This window comes from Gallus gallus, chromosome 1 (genome assembly GCF_016699485.2).
Source record: "Gallus gallus isolate bGalGal1 chromosome 1, bGalGal1.mat.broiler.GRCg7b, whole genome shotgun sequence".
Lineage (NCBI taxonomy): Eukaryota > Metazoa > Chordata > Aves > Galliformes > Phasianidae > Gallus > Gallus gallus.
The window spans coordinates 186,678,932-186,700,474 of record NC_052532.1 but is presented as its reverse complement, the minus strand read 5'-3'; positions in this window follow the sequence as shown (position 1 = coordinate 186,700,474).

Sequence of the window (21,543 nt, the reverse complement as noted above, 5' to 3'; positions counted from 1 at the left end):
CAGAAGCTGGGCAGAAAAATCCTCCCAGAGAAGATCTCCGTCTTCATAGCAGCCCTTGCAGAAAGGATACCACCTGCTCACCATTTCATCCATATGTGTACAGCCCAGTCACTTGATTCAAGTGAAGTTCTTCACATACTGACAGACAACAAAGGTCACTTCACTTGAGAGCTCTGCATGTCCCGCAGATAACATTCTTGTTTGAAGACATCTTTGATGAAGGGGGAAAAAAACATCTTCTCTTGAAATTAAGAGATCCAAGTGAAAACAGCAGCTGTTCTGCCCTTCTTATGAGTAGAGCACTGTGTATGTTTGGGCTAGGAAGCATGACTTAGAGGGAGACCACAGGGAGCACTGAGCAGTACCCCGACAGCAGATGCAGCATGCTTTGAAAAAGCATGGTGTACACAAACTCTTCTTCTGTGTGGGTATCATTAGCTAGCTGCAGAAGCTCAACCAGATAGCTAGAGGTGCTGGCACTGTTGTACTTCTGTTCTGGGACGATGGTGATCCACAGGGCTGAAACTCTGGAAATGATTTGCTCAGATTGGGGCAGAGCCAATCCTGCAGCTACTTGAGACTTTCATTTCTGTAGGGTTTGAACAGCATCCAAATAAGTTAAAACCACAGATGGGATGAAGTGAACTTGGATTTAAATTTGGATTTCACACTGCACATATGCATAGCCATGCGTGCATGCAGCACAGTGGCTTCTCTGATCTGAGAGATGAGTTTGAGCTGCTCTAGAGACAGAGATCAGTTGTGAGATGGGATCCCTAAATCACCCACACCCCTGTGAGTTACATCCACAGATATTTGGGGGGAGGGGAAGAGGGAAGGAAATCTCTCTTCTACTCAAAAAAATAAGTTTTATTCAAGCCACAACAAAAAACTCTTCATTCCCATCTGTCTCCTCATTACCTACGGCAAACAGAAACTAACACCTTCTCTGAGCTCTTGGTTTCCTCTGTTGATTTTCTGTGTGGCTGTCTTTCATGTATGAACAGACAAGGACCAAAGTGTTACCTCTCACTGCAGCTCTGAGAGGCACACAGCTTCTTTCCCTCTTCCCAAAAGGGAAATATCTAAATGCTCAGGGACTCCTGAATTTTTTATCAGATTAACTTTCTCCTTTACTCCTTTGCACTTACATATCTGCATAGAGGACTGGGAAATCTCATTAAGTCTCTGATTTTCACTTACACTACATATCTCCCGGGGTTATCTGGGACTTTGAAGGAGAGTCTCAAATATGGAAAATAGTTTGTTCTTTCTTACTTATTTATATTAGCTGCCAGGTTACATCAGCTGAAATTGCCACTTGCCCCAGATAAGACTGTGTGGGTTTTTAGGCATCTGGATCTCCTGGAAGAATGGAAGGATGCAGGGCACCTGTTCTCACAGACTAGAAAAATGGGCTGTTTGGGCTCTAAATTGTCTTCTCCAGAAATCTCGGTGCTCTTGGAAAAGAAAAGCTGTTTCCTCTGCCCTGCATCTTGTCCATGCAACCAAAAAGTGTCTCAGTGCAAACTTTATATCAGATCAGTGGGGTTAGGTGCATTCGTCCTGCACAAGTGTAAATGAAGCTATAAGATAAATGGGCATAAAGCAGGACAAGCTTTGTGGCTTTCCTTTATCACCTGTGAAGTTTTGTGTGAGTTGGCTTTCTTTGCATTTCTAAAGTAAACTTGAAATAATCAGGAGAGTACAAAGTAAGACATTTATGTGAAACATCCAATTCTTCATATATAAAATACAATTATATCTCTGGCACATGTCACTGAAAATACCCAGATACTTTACATAAGAATGAAGCCTTCATCTTGATGCTCTATCATATTCTCACTTAACCAATTTTATTCCATATTTAAAACATCATTCTGTGACTGTTTTAAACACTGTTAGTAAATATTTAAGAAGCTCCCCCTTAGAGACAGACTCATTTCAGGGGTAGAAGAAGAGACCACATGTACAATATAAATATCCCTGTTAGAAAGCAGGGGGTCACTTAAGATGAAGAATGTTGCGTACTATAAGGGAGTGTTTCATTTATTTTGTGTCTGATAGTTAATGTTTTCTTTTTCAACTCTGTATTATTTCTGAAACGTGCATTTTACCTCTGAGCTCAAAATGGAAACCTTGCGTTAATTGGAATATGTCTTCTGTTCTTCCTGTTCCTGGAAAATAAAATTAAAAAAAAAAAAAAGGATAAAAAGAAGAAAAAAAGAATTTCACTGAAACAAGTGTGGTATATTTTATCTTCAGCCTCCTTCAACATCAAGGTATAATAACTGCATGCAAACAGCATAGATGAAACAAGATAAGACTGTTTATACAGAAAAAAAACTAACACAACTCCAATCTAGAAAACAAGTGAGAAATGTACATAATCATATACTATAACTTCCTCTTGCAAAGGGCTTAAAAATAATAAATAAACACTGCACATCAAGTTACATCCAGTTGTACACTGAGCTTTTTTTTCCAGTGATTGGCTTTCACTGGGAAGAAGACTGGGACTACCATTCTGAAAATCAACTCAAGAAATCCCCTAATCTCTGCAAACATAGCAGAAACATAACAAGAAATACCATTAGGAAAGAAATCTATCACTCCTCCAAGGCAAACAAGGGAGTACATTTCCCACCCCAGCTCAATACAGAAACATATTAACTGTCAGTGCCCCAGTTAAAAACAAACAAAAGGGTTGCAATAGCCATTGTAGCCTTTCAGCTTCAAGTATGTACTCAGAAAAGTTCTTCTTGTGAGGTTAATGTCTACTGAATATTTCAGGGGAACCTTTCGGTTCTTGCTGTATCAGAAACTGCCTGTGCAAAGCACTAAACATACAGAAAAGAGCCACAAGTGGACTTTCCTCTTCATGCTGAAAAAGGTTAGGCAGGAAAATATTTCAGAGGCTAAGTTTGATTCCAAAGCTCTTTACAAAAATCTTTTTATCTACTTATTTATTTACTATACTCTCTTAAAATAAGGGGGAGAAAAAAGAAACTTAAATTCTGTTTTTTAATTTCATGGGAAGTGATGTAAGACATGACAAAAACTGGAACTGCAGAATGCAAAATGCAACAAGGGGATTAATGAGCCAAAGGGAAGCATGAGAGTAACAAATGACAGTAGAGTTCAATCCAAAGCCATTCAAAACCAGAGTATTGCTACAAGGGAAAGGTGTCCAAAAGAGGGAAAATCTATGTTCTACTACAAACCAGATGTTAGACTTGGAGACATGAACAATCACAGGATGAACGAAAACTCATACTGGAATGAGAAGCAGAAAATGCATATGTCATGTATAGAAAATCCTATATCTAATACATGTAACATACCATCATTTCTCTTGACTGGCTTTGGGTTTAACCTCCAGTTGACTACTGTTTTCAAATGCATGAGTAGTCTCACTGTCTTCATATGGTTGGTCACGGTTAGGTAGGTGCTTAATTGCCAGGATGAATCAAAGACCTCAAGTTGTCCTTTCGTGTCACCCTCCAATTCTTCCCTTTCTTTTTTATCTGGGTATTCTCCACTTCTGCCTGCAAGTACATTCCCCACATTACTATGCTTTGAGCAAGGAATTCCACTTAAATGAACTTAACAATTATCTGTACTGAAGTGTGTACCTCTGCTTTTCTTTTCCCATTCTCAGGTTTGAAATGAGCTAATAATAGTTTTACAACATTTATTTTCTCCACTCCCCTAAGATAATTGTTTCCCTCAGTAATGTCTCCTACACAGCTCCAGTTTTCCAAAGAACTCACTACACTTTCTCCATATCACCTGAATACCACTGAGTGACCAAACTGCACTGTCACTGTGCAGTCTTATGCTGTCTTATGCTGGAGCTTCCAATTTCTGCAGCTCATTCACATAACAACTCCTGGGAACAGCCTTGGTCCAATTGCCTGTGCTGTGGCTGAAATCTTTCTTCCATGGTGCTTGAAGTGGCTGGGTCCCCAGAGCTGCTTTCAACAGAGTAAAGAGGGAAATGACATTTATAAACAGGTCTTGATGGAATACAGCCTAAGTGACAGACACGTAGTGCCACAAACTGGCCATCACTGAGTGAATGTTGAATGCTGATTAATTCAAGTCAAAAGCAATGAGCAACTTTTCATGGGTGAAGGAAGTGACTGTACGGGGCTTGGAGCAACCTGGTCTGGAGAGGGGTGTCTCTGCCTATAGCAGGGGGTTGGAACTAAATGATCTTAAAGGTCCCTTCCAACCCAAACCATTCTGTGATTCTATTATATGATTCTATCAGATAGTTTGCAAGGGGTGGAGTGAGTTCCTCCCATTAATAGTTTTGAAGCCAAGTCTAGATTTTTGTTCATCTGTTTTGAACTCCAGTTCAAAAATCAGCTGAGAGAGAGTCCAAATCCTGATGGACTAAGGGAGAAGATGAAGTCAGCCACCAGTTGCTTTGTAGAACAAGGTGGGAAGACAGAAGCACAGAGCAGAGTTGGTCACGCCCTGTTGACCTCATGTTGCATTTGGGTGCAAAGCAATGCTTTGATAATCAAACCCTGGAGGCACTTTGCATGGCTTTGTCCACCTCCCTCACCTCCCCGTGCTCCTCTGAGCTGCTCAGAAAATCTCTCTCACCTCACAATATCATCATCTTTTTTAAAGGGAACAAATAGTGTCTCACTAATAATCACAAAGTGACCCTTTTGGATACTGGAGAATGAAGTTCAGCCCAGGAGCATGGCACACACATAACAGGAGATCAGGAGATGTCTGAACTGCAGAGGCAATCAGATTCTCAGTTTTTCAGAGCTTGTCTTCAAATGTTCAGTGTTGGTACAAATGCATGATTTTTATGGGAAGCAGATAACACTCATAAAAACACCTGCTTAGTTAAAAGCTGATTTCCTGCAAAGTTTTTCCTAACATGAAACTTTCAGTCAGTTCCAGACATAACCCATTGCAAATGGCACCAAAACTGTATAATTTATTAAAAATAAAAGATTAAAGATATACTTACTGAATCATAAGATTCTTCTGAGTACTGAGGTTCAGGATCTTAAAGTTAAGAAATGCTACTATTAAAATTGGTGAAAAAACTTGAATGAGGCAGAAAACAAGTGACTCTAATATGTCAAGTGATCAGATCGATAATTTTGCTGTATCTGAAAATAGTTTTTTCAAGCTGTTAGCTGATGATTCTAATGAAAGGAAACTTGGGCTGTCTGTAACCACTGTAGTGTGACAGAAGATCAGGTAGTGAGTTGGTCACAGTTTGTATATACCTGCACAACACACTGTTAACAAGCTCTCAGTTCCATAGACAGTGATGCAATGAACACCACTGGCTGAAAATTAAAGGTAGACAAATTCAAACACAGGAGCATGTCTTTGTGTTAGTACGGGTAATTACTTGCTGATATGGCTTAGCTGTGGCTCTCTCCCACTGATGATTTTCTGATCTTTGAAATATCTCCTCTGGTTTCAACATGAATTATGTCAGAGAAAATCTGTGATTTGTCTTGTAAGGGTGTCAGAAGAGATTATTGCACAGGTTCCTTTTCGTATCAGATTTCATGAATGTATGAGATATGCTAAAGTATGTTTTAGATGCCACTATGTCTTCCGACATATGGGTGAAAAAAAAATGGTTTTACTTAGGTCATTGCTGGCTCCAGTTGGGTTCAGTAAGATCATCACCACTTATTTTTCCAAAGTAAAGCTTCCTCTCCAAACAAGCAGTCAGGTACTGGAACAGGCTACCCAGGAACTGGTGGAGGTGTTCAAGAAGCATGAAGATATGGTACTTGGGGACATGGTTTAGTGGGCAGTACTGATGGTAAGTGAACGGTTGGATTAGATGATCTTGGAGGTCTTTTCTAACCTTAATGATGCTATGATTCTAAGTTTCTGCCTGACAGGTGTTGTTTACAGAACTGTGAAAATGGAGAACAAAAGAGGTAATTCATAGTAATAAATACACCCAAGCTCTTCAAACATTTTTGCTAACACAAAGAGACAGAAGAGACATCAGGCCTGTGGTAGAAGCTGGAAGAAGCTGCTGGCACCTGATGTGGAGAAGATAGAGGGGACATAAGATCAGCTGTGAGATGGTGAGGAGGGAATGGAGGTTCCTCATGCCCAGAAGCATTTCACCAGGAGTCTGTTTGCAAGGGACAGAAATACTGTCATACCAGTCATTTCTAAGGCACTTCTTGCAAGTCGCCCCTGTTGTTATGTTCCTCTCTTGAAGGGATCAAATTTGGTTCTGCAGCATTTTTACTCTGTTTCTCAGCTGTGCAAAGGCATTGCTCCCACAGCAGAGATTTTGGCTTCACTTCTAATGTGTCCCAGTTTTTGGGGAGATAACCTTAAAAATAAAAAGGTCAATGATCTCTTTGATAAATCTCAATATTTTTATACATTCATTTGGTACCTAACATTTTTCTGCAGCTTTCAGAGGCACTTAGGCATATGTTGTAACTTTGATGAATGCCCAGCTTTCATTCATATGTTAAGTTTGAAATAGCATTTACATTGAAGATTTGTAATTTGAACTTAACATGGCAGATATTTAGTAACTAAGAAAAGGAAATGCTCATATCCTCTTTCCAGTTCATGACATCATTTCCTCCTTCCACAGGTTTACTCTAGAGCAACGTATCAAAATAAACTCAGTAATAGTAATACCCCCTTGCACATCTACAGCTCTTGACACAAGCAATTTAAATAATCACTGCTCCTCAAAAACTTTCACCACCATCTTGGATTTCAGATATTACAGACTGGTGAGAGATATTAAGTAACATGCATCAAACCATTCTTGACATCTGTTGTTGAAGCAGGAATAGACAGCAAGTCTCCAGAGAATTTACCTATTCATTTCACCACAAAATGATCGTTCCTGTCTATGATACGAATTCTTCACTCAAGAGATTTCAATTACACAGCCCACACACACAATTCACATTTACCCTGGGATTAAAACTAACATGTAATTTAAAGGAGGTCCAACTTGTATTCTCTTCTTGGACTTTAAACTAATGATTGTATAGTGACTTGACAATGCAAAACAAAGCTCACATCTGGATGTGCTCTAACCAGATGAAATTTCCCCAGTGCCACAGATATCAGGAAGACACAGTGAGGGAATCAGAAAGAAAAGCACCCACTGGGGAAAAAAAAGGTACCAAATTATCTGCAATCACCTTCCACATATATAAGAAGAGTCCTTACAGAATAATATATCCATGGTATCTCTGGCTTAAATAGGAAAGTATAAACCTCTTCTAGATAAATACTGGAGAGAATGATAGAATCATAGAATCAACAAGGTTGGAAAAGAACACTAAGAACATCTAGTCCAACCATCCACCTACCACCAATATTGCTCACTCACTCATGTTCCTTAGTGCCACATCTCCATGTTTCTTGAATGCCTCCGGAGACAGTGACTCCACCAACTCCCAGAGCTGCTTGTTCCAATAACTTACTGCTCTTTTAAGGAAATTTCTCCTAATACCTGACCTGAACCTCCCCTGGCACAACTTGAGGCCATTCCCTCTAGTGCAGGCATGTCTAACCCATGGCCTGCAGGCAGCATGTGGTCCCACTCAGCTTGCAGTGCAGCCTGCATGCCCTGCTGCTGTGCCATCATGGCAGCAGCTCTGCCCCACTGACTGTCCCAACCCAGCCCTGGGACACTGGGAGAGCTCAGTGCAGTGTTGACACATTATACAGCACTGTGCTTAATTTGCAAGGAAATCATGTTGGTTTTCAAAGATTACAATCTGAGAAGACACAGTATGCAGAAACATGCTGCCAATTTTGAAGGATATCGAGGAATGCTTCGTAAAGAGAGGACATAGGAACTGAAAAAAGTCTGTCACCTCAACAAAATATTTAACATGGTTAAAACTTAAATGGACTCTATTATAAAAGTTAGTTATGTGATAGCAAATCTGATCAAAATCATTTCCTCTTGGTGAATTTGTTAGGCATTTTATGGGAAGCATGACAGATATAATGTTTCTTGATAAAAATATATGTATATATAAAATAAAAATTAAAAAAAAGATTTTTCTAAAATCAGTTTGTCTCACCAGACTATAGCCAGGTGAACTGAAGAAATAAGAAAATCTATCAAAAACAATGTGGGGAATAAAGCTACTAATTTCATATTTTATGCTTTTGCAATAGATGAAAAATACTGATGCAACAGATATGGCTCAACCTGCCATTTTCCTTAGAGACACTGATAACAAATATAATGTCACTGAAGAAATGGCTTCTTTGGTGCCATTGAAAGCCAGAACTAAATCTCTTGATGAAGTGATAAAGAAAATACACTAAAGCTATTTTCTTTAACTTTTGTCAACATATCTGGTATAGGTACTGATGGCACCCCAGTGATGACTGGTTAAAACCAGAGCCTTATAAATTAATAGAAGATGATGCAGTTGCTGCCAGTTACTCGCATTTAATGAAATATCATGGCATCAGACATCAAGGAAATTTATGTGCAAAAGCTTTAGAAATGGATAACGTCATTTAAATTGTCATCAAAGTTATGAATTTCATAAATTCCAAGGGTCTGAATCATCACCAGTTATTAAAAGTATGCATGTTTGTTATATGGGCTCATTGTTTACTTTTCTGAAGGAAGATGGCTAAGTGAGGGTGAAATGCTACGAAGACTTAGCAAAGTGAAATCAAGTCCTTCATGGAATCAAAAGGAAAATTTGTGCTGGAACGTGAGGATTTAGAGCAGTTCACAGATTTAGCATTTTTAGTGGATTTGACTGCTCACTGAAATGAGTTAAACATGCATGTTCAGTGTGAAAATCACCTTATCTGTGCTATGTTTCAGGTAATAACAACATTTGAAATGAAACCTAAATTATAGCAAGCTCAAGTTATGGCAAATAATTTCATGCATTTTGATACATCGGCTAAAGGCAGCCCTGTGAACAGTGAAAAAATTGCAGTCATGCTTTCCATTTTGATAAAGAAACACAAGAATAGATCTCAAGACTTCCAAAAAAATCATCTTTTTTCGTATCCTTGTGACTCAATTTTCAGTCAACGTAAAAACATTACTTGTAAATTTTCACATGGAATGTACAGAGTTACAATCAAACATTCAGCTCAATGGAAAAATTGTTTGTGTCTCTTTACCGGACTTCCATAATCTCTATCTTACCAGAGAAAAATATCCCTCGCTTCACAGTCATGTCTTATTCATGTCATCACTTTTTGGCAGTACATACATTTGTGAACAATTATTGTCAAGGATGAAGCACAGGAAAAGTAATACTACATAAAAATCTCTGACTGACTACCTTTGAGAACTCACTAGGAATGGCAACCACTGCCATCAAACCAGCCTGATGTATTAGATTCACAAAAACAAGGTCAAACATCCCACTAGTTTCATGGGTTTTTTACTCCGTTTTTTATGCTTTAATAAAATATGGTTTAAAGTTATCTTTGTTACTTATATACATTAAGTTTATTGTATATTTTATCAGCAGCCAATGGCAATTCCTGCTTGCTCAATGCATCCAAGCCAAGCCAAAATGTTGGACAATCATGTTCTAGACCTATTGCTGTTACACCTCACCACAACCTCCTCTTAGGGTGTTGAAGAGATTGATAAGGTCTCCCCTGAGCCTCCTCTTCTCCAGACTGAACAGTTCCAGTTCCCTGAGCCACTCCTCATAAGACCTGTGCTACAAGAATAAAGAATATACTCATGCAAAGTTCTTAACTGAAAGTTATACTATTTTATGTTGATGACATCTGAGGTTACGTGCTAGATAACAAGGTTAGACCATGGACTATTTTCTCACCATTAGTTCTCTCTTATTTTGCTGCTGTTCTCAACAGCAGTAGGACTGTTCCCTCAAATTTGAGTGCTGAGAGATGAGGGCTTTACAGCTCCATTGAAAATGGGAATTAAGAATGTATTTATAGAAACATGGTTTTCACGTGCTGTGCTGGATCAGGGCCAACATGCTCTGCACATTGCAGAGCAACACCATCTGGGGCATATTCTCAACCCCACAGAACCCAGTGACATTATCAGAAACAGATTTTGCACTATGAATCAGTGCCTATTGCCCAAGATGTAGAAGGGCTAGCATGGCTGCCAAGATCATCCTACTACTTTCAGAACTGCAGAAGTTAGCACATCTTTCAGGAGACAATGGGAAATGGATGTTTTACCTGGTACAATGTCCCCAAACTTCTCAAAGTGACATAAACATCTTATAACAAGCCATTTTAGAGCAAGTCCCTGTTTTTTTCATCTTTTTTTTCTTATAGAGGCATGCATTAGAGGTTGGAAGTCAGGGACTCACCTGGATGATTTGTAGAAACTTAAGGAAATAAAACGAATCCCTTAAGAATAGACCCATACAGTTCAACTTGGGATCAGAGTCATCAGTTTACATGATTCTATCATGGTACCCCAGAGAAGGAAACTGCAGCAAGATTTATATAAAGTTAGGAACTATATTTTTGATTACTTCAATCTATTCCATTGAATCTTGGCAGTTTCCTCAAATAAACTGGTATTTTTTCCCCAGAAGAAAGTCTGACTGGATCCTTATCCTTTAAATATGGTACAACACATTCTAGCTGTCCCTGTTTAGCAAGAAATTATCCCTTTTTTGGTTGTTTTTTTTTTTTTTTTCTGTCACAAAAATATGTCCATTTACCTGCTCTCTTTACCTCCAAGATCGTTCTACCTTAATATATTTTGCGGGAAAGAGTAGGAAGAATATTCCACTCCACACTGCATGAGATTTCTATATTTAACAGCATTCAGATCTGACTTCCATTTTATCACTAGGAAATACGGGCTGCTGTGCCAGCCTCCTTCTTAACCTCTGCCTTCAATTTTCATTCTTCCTGAAATGAGTTCAGTGGCCATCTGTATTTCCACGTCTAGCAAGCTGAATGTCAGAATACCTGGGGTTTTTCCAACATTAGACAGCCCAGGGGAAACTACCATTAGCTTATTCAAATGTCAAGGGATGCGACATTTTCTAACATCGATACATCACCTTTTGGCATGTGCAACTTTGAAAATCCTCAGGTCTCCAAAGCAGAGAGAGTATTAAAGTAGCTTCTGATATTTTCCCTCTCCCAGAGGAACTGAATGCTTATGCACAAGTTCGGGGAATAACTGTGAATACAAAACTGTCTTAACTCTGTTCATGCTAGGGAAAAAATAAAAAAAAAAAAAGAAAAGAAAAAGAAAAAGAAAAGGCATATGCTTTGAAATCTGATATCCAACACAGTGTGGAAGCATCATGGAGACAGAGCTAAGAAAAGGTACATCCATATTCTGCTTGTCCAAATGAATGCCTTGACTGTATCTGTATGAAAATCATTCAAAATATCATTTCATCTTAAATATCATTAAGAAGCTGACGTTGTAACTTCTCCATGTACTTGTATCACACTTACAATAAGAAGACCCTTCACTCTGTAGATTCTACAGAGTATGGTGATTTGAGCACCAAGTGGGTGTCCTGAGAAGAGAAAGGGGGAGTACTGCGTGTAAAAACTATGGTAAACAAGGAAGTAAATATATTCTGTTTAAAGGCAATGTCTCTGTACAAGAAACAGGAAAGACAAAGCTCCAGCTTTCACCATGTAAGTTCTTTTGAGAAATAGTCCTACCTCACTGCTGATGGCAGCAGAAGCTTAATAGGATTCTGTTTCTAACTCAGGTACCCCAACCACCAAGCTTTTGACCCAGTCAGTGACATGGTTCTCTCTACATACACATATTAAGAAAATGGGATTACAGTGGGTCACACTAAGAGTGGTGGAGAGCCAAGAAATTTTCAGTGCTTCTACTACGCTGTACTGCTTTCTGGAGACTTGCATAGAAAAGAAATAACAGAAAATAAATAAGGTTGCATAGTCATTGCTCCAGGGCTGCCAACTTTTGCTGTTTTATTGAGGCTTGTGATATTTACTTATTTCCTTAAAGTCACAGTTCCCTGAGTCTGGTGACTATACGTCAGTTTTATTTTCATTTCTCAAGAATGTTTCTATATTTTTATGGTTGGAGAAGAAAGCTTGAAGCTTGAAAAATATGAAGACAAATAAAAAAGGAAGCCAAGAATACTGTGGAAGGTGGGAGGATGAATTAACTGGGTTTTCAGTTTTCTGACAGTCTTACGCTTTTTATCTCATTCATTTGGAAGGGCTCTATGAACGTCAGATTTTGTATGTGCAGAATGGCACTAATAGGCAGAGGACTGCTTCATGGCCTTTTCCTAGCTGGGTCAAAAACTGAGCATATGGTTTAAAAGAAAGAAAGAGCTGTGCAGTCTTTCTGCAGCACTGAAGTTGGAGAATGGAATAAAACATACCAAGGTACACGTACTCCAAATAGATCAGCTGTGTTTAGGAAGAAACAATCCTCCCATTTTGTCTCTCTGCCTTACTATGAGGTGAGTCCTTTCTGTATGTAGTGACATACTTAACGTGGACAGGAATATATTAAATGTCAGGGTGTGATCCCCAGATCAAACAAGTGACCATTCTGGAATTATGGTCCCACCTGCAGTCTCCATTGCCTTGGCCACAGTAGATGCTGCAAGAAGCAGTTTGTTTGAGGCTTCCCATTTTAGGGGTAAGGAGAAACTTTGTCAGTAATACTGCTATAAGAAATTGTTAGGGGAAAAAGTTGCAGAAGATGCACCAGTTCAGTATAATGAACAGTTTCCCTGAACTCTGTGCAGCTGGCTGTCCCCAGCCAAACACCCTGCTTCCAATCAAACTTATGAAGAAAACAAGAAAACATGGTGGTGGCTATGAAATATAGTATGTATTGGGTCAAAGTGTAGTGAACCTAGGCTGGGTTGGAAAAATCTTTTTTCTCAGAGAAAGAGGACAGAGTTCTGGCTATGGAATGGGTGAGATTTCACCGTGTTTCTAAAGAAATCCCAATCAAGTGGTGATACCAAGCTTCCCCTTATGGAGCAGGAGAGCAATGCACAGGTGCTATGCAAGGTAGGAGAACCAGGACCAGTGTTGTGGTTACTGCTTAAGATATATAATTCCAGCTTTTTGTGTATGTTTTCCTGCGTGACGGTAAGCAAAACAAACAATCTGGACGTAATTTCTTCTGTGTCTAAGAAAAAGTCATCCCTTCTTTTTAATCACATCTTTGGAACAGAAACTATTCTTCCACACTAAAAACCAGGACCACATTTTCATTGCACGATACATCACTACTGTAGCAAGAAGATTATAAAGACAAAGCAACATTTTGCAGGCACGCAGACGGTAAGCACTTTTTGATGGCATGTTGTCTCTCACAGACAACTTGCTGTTGACTTGTTCTACTGTTTCCCATCCTCATAAGCTGAAGATATAAAGAGTCTTGTTTGCAAATTTCAACTTTCACTGCTCAGACAAAAACACCGAAGATGTAACTTTGGGTTATGAACTAGTCAGTTTGAAGAAAATGTGCTGGCTGGCTCTTTCTGTCACAGTATCCATGATAGGCACATTACACATTTTCAGCCAAAAAAAAAAAAAAAAAAGGAAATGAAATGAAATGAAAAGGAATAAATTCTACAGCCCATTAAAACAAAGTGAAAGTTTTTGCCATGATATAATTAGCCTCTGGAAATGTTTCAAATTACAGGGTTTTTTTTGTTTGTTTGTTTGCTTTGCTGGTTTATTTTCTATTAATTTGTGTATGTGAAATATATGGCCAACAACATCAGGGATAAGTAGTTAAAAGGTAACCCTTGGGCACAGGTCACAGGTTTTAGATAACTGAAAACTGTACCTTTGAAAAACACACATCGTGTACAGAAAAAGAAAGTCAGGGATTGTAGCTGTGGTTGAGCCCAGGGTGGGTGTTAGAGCTGAGGCCATCGGTCCAACTAAACTTGTAGCCTGCAAAGACTAAGCAGGGGTGTTTCTGAGAAAAGCAAATCAGAAAGTCTGGCATTTCCTGATACTGCTCTGCAAAAAGTGCTGAAGGAGCAACGAATATACAACAATCCCCTCTGAAATAGAAGTGTGCTGTCTTCAGCAGGGTCAGTCAGTGCTTGCATACTGATCAGAGCCTTCTGAGATATTCCCTTACCCACACTAAAGAAAACAGCAGTACCCTATGTTAGACTGTCGTTGTTAGCTTGCAGTGGGACTGGATACTGGATATGTAGGTACTTGGTGGTATAGCCTCATCAATGTTGCACCTTGAGACTGTTTACATGGCTGTGTGGACAGGACTGCAGCGCTACCAAATGCCAGAAAGTTTGGGTGATAGCACTGCTTTAGACTGCACATGTGCTGGTTTAAGAGTAAAGTTTCTGCCTGTTGCATTCACAAATATCTGAGTGGACTTGTGTGATCACTTGTCATATATACATTGCTTTTGAAAATGTATATTTATAAACAATGGTGGTGGTTCTAAAACTTTCTAGGCCAACTGTGCTTCAAAGCTCTTAGAGGTAATCATATCGCATTATATTCAGCTTCCAGCTGCAGACGTGGTGGAAAACCCTACTCAAAATGATGGCCAAAACTATGAGTGGATCATTTCTCTTGGGTGACCAAACCACAGGTTTGGAATTCCTATACCACCACAAAATCCTGCAGCATCAGTGCCGGGCACAAATACTAGCAATAAGACTGGAAGTCGAAGTGGCAACATGAAGAGAGCATATCTGTGTTGCTCCATCTGGAATTCATCAGCAGGGCTTCAAACTGCTAAGCATTACCCCAGCTCCCCCCACTTTGATATCAGCAAAACATGATTAGATGTGCCTTCACACTAATGATAAGCCCTTCACCACAGTGATATATGGTGAATGAAGAGATTAGCTAAGCAGCTAGCCTTTGTGCTGACAAGGATGATGAATGCATCATTTCAGAATTAAACATCTATCGGGCAGAGCAGCAGGAAAAGGAGACCTGGAACCACTGACTGGGGCATGGCACGGAGGGAAAGAGTCCCGTGTTTTGGGTGTACCACAGGCACAGCTTCTGGGTGCAATTGCACGTGTATGTGTGTCTCATGGCTGAGTTTCCCCTCTCGCATCCCTTCAGGCCCCTGCTCCTGAATCCCTTCATCTCTGCTTACCTCTTTAGGATGAGAGAGAATGGCTTTACATTGCCCTAGGGGAGGTTCAGGTTGGATATTAGGAAACATTTCTTCTCCAAAAGAGTGGTGAGGCAGTGGCACAGGCTGCCCAGGGTGGGGGTGGAGTCACCATCCCTGGAGTTGCTCAAGAGAAGGGCAGATGTGGCACTGAGGAACGTGGTGTGTGGGCATGGTGGAGGTGGGTCAACAGTTGGACTAGATGCTCTTACTGGTCTTTTCCAACCTTAATGAGTCTGTGATTCTATAATATCTAGCTGGGGAAATTTCAAGGTGCAATTTCACTGAGCATGAGATTATTTTGTCTTCACCAGTGAAGTGAGCATTTGGCTGGGCTGCATCTTTCCTCAGAGGAGTGGAATCAAGCACATCTCTTTGTGGGTACAGGGATGTGAAACCTCACGCTGAACCAGAGGTTGGACCGCAGCACCCATGGGGTCCCTCCAGCCTCGCAGCCTGCAAATATTCAGGCAGGATCTGGTAAGTGGCTGCAAACTGCTGGGTTTTGGGGGGTTTTTTTGTTTAATTTTGTGTATGTGTGTGTTTTAGTGTGTTGTTTTGTGGTTTGGGGTTTTTTTTTGTTCGGTTGGGTTTAATGCAGCAAGATCAGAAAGCATTAGAAGCCACCAAAGGACAGGACTAAACAAGGCCTCAAAAGCCAGAATAAGCACAATGTCTTATAAGTAATAAATGACCATGCCAATTACAGCCATCTAGTGGGCAGATGTATTAAGTAAAGAGCCATCAACAAAGTGGTGTCCCCTGTAATGCTGTAACGTGTGCCTCTCCCAAGGTCTGAGCCATGTTTCTAATTAAAGCAGCCACCACAGGCACCTGGGAACATGACACTATGCAGAACAAGGGCTGAGACACTAAATTAAGATTCTTTTGCCAAGCCCTTTTAGGTCTGAAGGTGTTTGCATCAAGGGCTTAGGCATGTCTCTGCTAATACTGTAAACATGGGCTGTAATTGCAATAATCTTTCAACATTTTAAGTGCAGGAACAAGAGAAAGAAAAGCTTTCGTTCTTCACGAACACTTTGCCTTGAATTTCATCAGCAGGGGATGCATGTATTATTCAATCATACACCTACCACTATTATGAAGTTGCTCTTAATTATACTACAAGTGGAACCTCTCAGGTAATCAGAATTCAGGTCTAATGCATAGCTATTCCCCCTTCAATTTATAATAGACACAATTAATCCAATTTAGAATTTCAAGTTTTCAGTGATTATTAAATGCAAACAAGTGCTCATTTTTTGCTTGGAGGTGGGCATTTTTAAAAGCATGTCTCTTTTTCTAACTCAGAAATGTATAAAGTAACAATGCCACTAAAGAAGTAAGAGAATTAACATTAAGGGATGATGACAGAACAGGAACGTCAGTGTGCTTGGACAAAGCACTGTGGGGATACCCTTACCTCCCCCTGTCTGCCTGGGCAGTGCCTTTTGCTGACGTGGTGCCTCTATTTCCCTTCTGCTTTTCCCTCAGGAGCAATTTACTGGTTATAAACTAACAGCAACAATTCAGTGACAGAGCCTCTGCTACAAACCAGCATCTTTGGCATCTCTTTTGTTTCCTGAGTTCCTACAAAACGTGAAAGATCAAGTGATATGCTCATGACATTCCTTGAAGGAAGGAACCATATGCCGTTCTCATGCAGCAAACCAAAGCTCGCAGCTTATGGTAATGTAGCTCCCAGAAAGAAAAGAGAGAAGAAAAGAAATTAAAAAAAAAAAAAAAAGGTGTGTACAGAATTGGAAGAAAAATCTTTCCATGCCCAGGAAGCCATTACAGCTCTGGAAGCAGGGATTGCTCAGAAGAAAAACTGCCTCTTTTCTCTCCTAAGTAGAGAATATATCGGACGTGTAAAATTTTAGCACGCACTTTCTGATTCATTGCTGTGCAGTTATGTACTGTACGTCGCATCAACACAACATATTAATGCAAGGGTTTTGCAGCTCTTTAGAAGTGTGGATTAAATCTCCAAAACTGTTAACGTGTTGTGTTTGCTGTATATTTATAGATGGTGCGTCCGCTGGTACCTTGATTTCCTTCACTTTGTGCCTTAACTTAAAAACAGCCCTTACACTGCCCCCCACCTCAAAAAATAAAATAGAACAAAACAAACAGAAGTTTAAAATTGACCCCTTCCCTGTCCCACAGAAAAGAATTAAACACGACTTTTTTTCTCAGGGAAACAGAAGGGATAGGTGGGGAGAAAGCAGAGATGGAAGTCACAACTGTTTGCAGGAATCTCAGCTCTGTATTTTTAGATGTCTCTGGCTGTCACAACTGTGAAGAAATCCCAAGCTGAGATTCTTTAAAGCAGCAGTGTGGGCTTGTAGCAGCAGAGGAGCCTGAAACAATTGCTCCAAGAAATATAAACTGCTTCACTCCTCACAGCAGAGATCCTCACTGAAATGCTTGAATGCTAACGCTGTTAACTGTTCATGGCCCATCCAAACATATCAGGAAGCATATGAAGCTCTCCCCAGTTTGGTGCTGAGTGCCTTTCCCTTTTGCATCATCTCTCAGAGATGCCCAGAAGACCATGCAAAGAAACAGCCAGTTTGGTTTTCCACTGCATATACTGGTGGTAATCCAGATGTTTTGCCATGGAATGAAGCTAAATTGCGTGGAAACATCTGAGCCACTTCCAGAAGCAGCTCAGATACATCAGCACAGCATCTCCACCAGAAGAGCTGATCCACAGCACAGCAGCACTGAAAACTTCGTCGCAAATCTGCACACTGGTGGCTAAACTGCTTCCAGCATCCAGGATACAGATTGAGACAACTTGCAGCTGTGTGGTCAATGATCACCATAAAAGCCCTGGTCGATGGCCCTCCTACAAGCTCTGGGTCTTCATGAGATCAATCTCCCTTTCATTACGTAGAAGTAGAGTCTACCACACTCAAAGATATAGAGGCATTTGGCCAAACAAAGAGTGGGTGGTCTCTGCTTTGTTTTCAACGCAATTCTCTCATTTTTTCCTTTATTTGCGAGGTTCTCTGTTAAACACCCCCATCCCCTACCACTGTCAGTGGTATAGGTCTTCCTAATACAGTGAAAGAATGGGAAAACTGGGCTACAACTCTTCCCAGAAAGCAGCAACAAGAGAGATAGCCCACTCCCTTGCATTAGCAGCTATTATGATCTGATATTTCAATGGCAGAAGCTTAGAGAAAAGTTAACTTTTAACACAGAGAAGGCAGTATCTGAAAAGATTAATACTTGTGATGAGTTGCCTCTAGGCAAGATGGAGCTAAGCTAGTACTGATGAGACCAAAATCTATATAAAAGCCACAAAAATACCATACTTTTAATTTTACAAAAATTAGAACTTGAGGGCAAATGCATTTTTTTTTTATCACTTTGACTTTTCTTACAGCAAGGCTTAATATTTTTTATCTCTTATTTTATAAGTTTCTGATAATCAGATACGGGTTCTCAAATCTGACTTTAAACCAAGTTTGTTCCACCACTATTTTTTTTTAAATACTTCCTACTTCTTCATAATAAAGGTGTAAACTCTTTATTTTTTCATTCCATTTCTCTACAATGTAGACAGGAGAATAACAAAAAAAGTCAAGAGTAAAGACCCAGACCAAGTATTATGAAGAAAGAACGTGGCTTCTCTAGATGCCATAGCCCTGAATGCAGTATACACACATCACTTTATACCCCATGCTTCTGGGCCACAGGGAATCCATCTAACAGTCTTTGTGTATGGAAGCACAGGAGATGTGGTGAGACGATACATTTTTCTTCCCATCCATTTGCAAGGCAACACTGGCAGCTTGGTCAGGTGCTCAGATATCAAAATGATGCTGTGAATTGGAAAGGGACACACAAAACCATGTGAGGAACAGAGAAAATGCCTGGTGGAAAAAGAATGGCAGAGTTCAATCTGCTAATCAGAAAGAAGAACTGGGAAGTGACCCAAAGGCAGTCCATCTCTGCAAGGGTACCCAGCACGAGCCAGAAAAAAACTCTTCACCCTTGTGGAAACAGGCAAAACATGAATCCATGGAAGCTAAAGAGAAGAAATACAAATTAAAAATACAGTAAGACAAACATTTTTAATACTCTGAGAGCGCTTAACCTCCTGAATAAACTACCAAAGGAAGTGGTGAATTACCCGTCATTCAGTGCCTTCGGAGCCACACTCTGCACCCTTCTGGAAACTGCCTCAGAAAAACACAGGGTTTGGGCTCAGTGCAGGGTAAGTGAATGAAATGCAATATGCTGTTATGTGCAGGAAGTTTGGTGATTTACAGGTCCCTTCTTGCCTTCAGCTCTCTGCATGTAGCTGCTCATAACTAAGGGCCAACACCGTGTTGAAATGTATCCTGTTCTTTCTCGCCTTTGTGTATGCACACATGAGTGTACAGTCTATAGAAATATGTCTTCCATGTTGTATTGTGTTACCTCTTTTCAACATAAAATAGAGCGGGACAAAATGTAAAATCCTTCCCTTTCTTTCTTTCTTTCTTTCTTTCTTTCTTTCTTTCTTTCTTTCTTTCTTTCTTTCTTTCTTTCTTTCTTTCCTTCTTTCCTTCTTTCCTTCTTTCCTTCTTTCCTTCTTTCCTTCTTTCCTTCTTTCTTTCTTTCTTTCTTTCTTTTTTTGGCCAACTCCACAGGCTCTGGGACCATTCTAGAGCACACTTTCAGCAAAACACAACATCACCCTGAGCCATTTGATTTTCTTCAGAAGCACACGGTTCCCTCAGATAGAGATTCCTCTACACAACAGATGCTCTCAATGAATTTCTCCCCTAGAGACACTGAAGGTCAGGCTGAATGGGGCTCTGAGTGACCTGATCAAGCTGTAGGCGTCTCTATTCATTGCAGTGGAGTTGGATGAAATGGCTTTTAGTAGTCCCTTCCAACTCACATAATTTCATGATTCTAAGGTTTTTAAGCCTCTCTGCTCATAGAATGGCTTGAATTGAAAGAGATCTCAAAGATACATAGTTCCAATCCAGGGTTGCCAACTGCTAGATCGAGCACCAGATCAGGCCCCATCCAACCAGGCCTCGAAAACCTCCAGGGATGGGGTAGCCATCACCTCACTGGGCAGCCTGTGCCAGCACTTTACCATCCTTTCTGTGAAAAGCAGACTTCCCTGATTTAGGATGCTGATGCTATAGTGAAGCTCCTCCAATGCAAGGAGCAGTACAGCTCTAGATGGCAAATTTGACATTAAGACATATCCAGTAGGGTCAGCGCATTGTCTGACCAACACAATGACCAAAAGGGAGTCACTCCTCTGTGTCAAAGCTTTCCTCAAAGTGCTGAGATGATGAAATCAGCCTGCTGGGCTTCATCCTGACATAAGTATCTCTCATCCATACGGAGATGTCTTTGGACCTTATTGTGTTGTCTCTAGGCTTTCTCATCAGTCCCTTCTGACACACTGCTTTGTTTCAATCAGGTCTTCTTGTTTCCTACTGTTTCTACACAGATGTTTTTATTTTCACATCTGTGTTCAGGTTCATGTCCTTTTCCAGTCATTTGGAAAATCTCAGGCCTTGCCTGCTGTCAGAATTGCTTCACTCCAACCTACCTGAGGGCTCAGCAAGCACTCTCATTGCATCTTACTTAATCAGTTTACCTTTTACCTGCTCAGTTCCCAACAGCTTAGTCAAATGAACCCATCTCTCGTCCAAACAGAGGTTAGGGCCAAACCTAGCCCATACTGACGAACCTCAGAGCCTGAACTAAACCAGACACAAAAGCAAATTTGGCATCACAGATCTACAATCTGGGCTTCAGAGATATTTTTAGGGGACTCATGGTTAAAACCAGTGCCAATTCTTTTAGTCTTGTTTGAAGGATGTAGCTTTGATGGCAGGACCTCAAACCTGACAGAAGGTGCTTGTCAGAGAAGGGAGGAAACTCAGAAATCAAACTACTCAAAATACTTTATCTGCCATGTATATTATTAATACAGTATGCATCTTTTCAAGGAAAAACTAAGGGTAAAGTGGGAAATTATTTTAACAAGATTATAGAAAATGTAGGAAATAGAGCTAGAAAGGATCTCAAGTGCCTTGTGAAAATGCTTTCACCCCCAGCTTGTGAGAAAGAGGACAGGGGCCATTGTCGAGACTCCTAAAGAATATATAATTCTTTATATATATATATATAATATATATCATATAATTTATAATTCATCTCAGTTCTCTGCAGTGCTTGGCTCCTCCTTGTTTTCATGTATGCTTTCATTACGAGGTTGAATGAATAAAAAAATAACCACACATACAAAAATAAATCCCAAACCCAACAACAATAGAAATAGGTGGGGAAATGCTGCAAGTAACAGAAGCAAAGAAAAATCTCTCCTTAAGGAATCGAATGGAGCTTCAGATCTTCTAAGCCAAGCCATACCAATAGTGGGCATAACTCAGTGC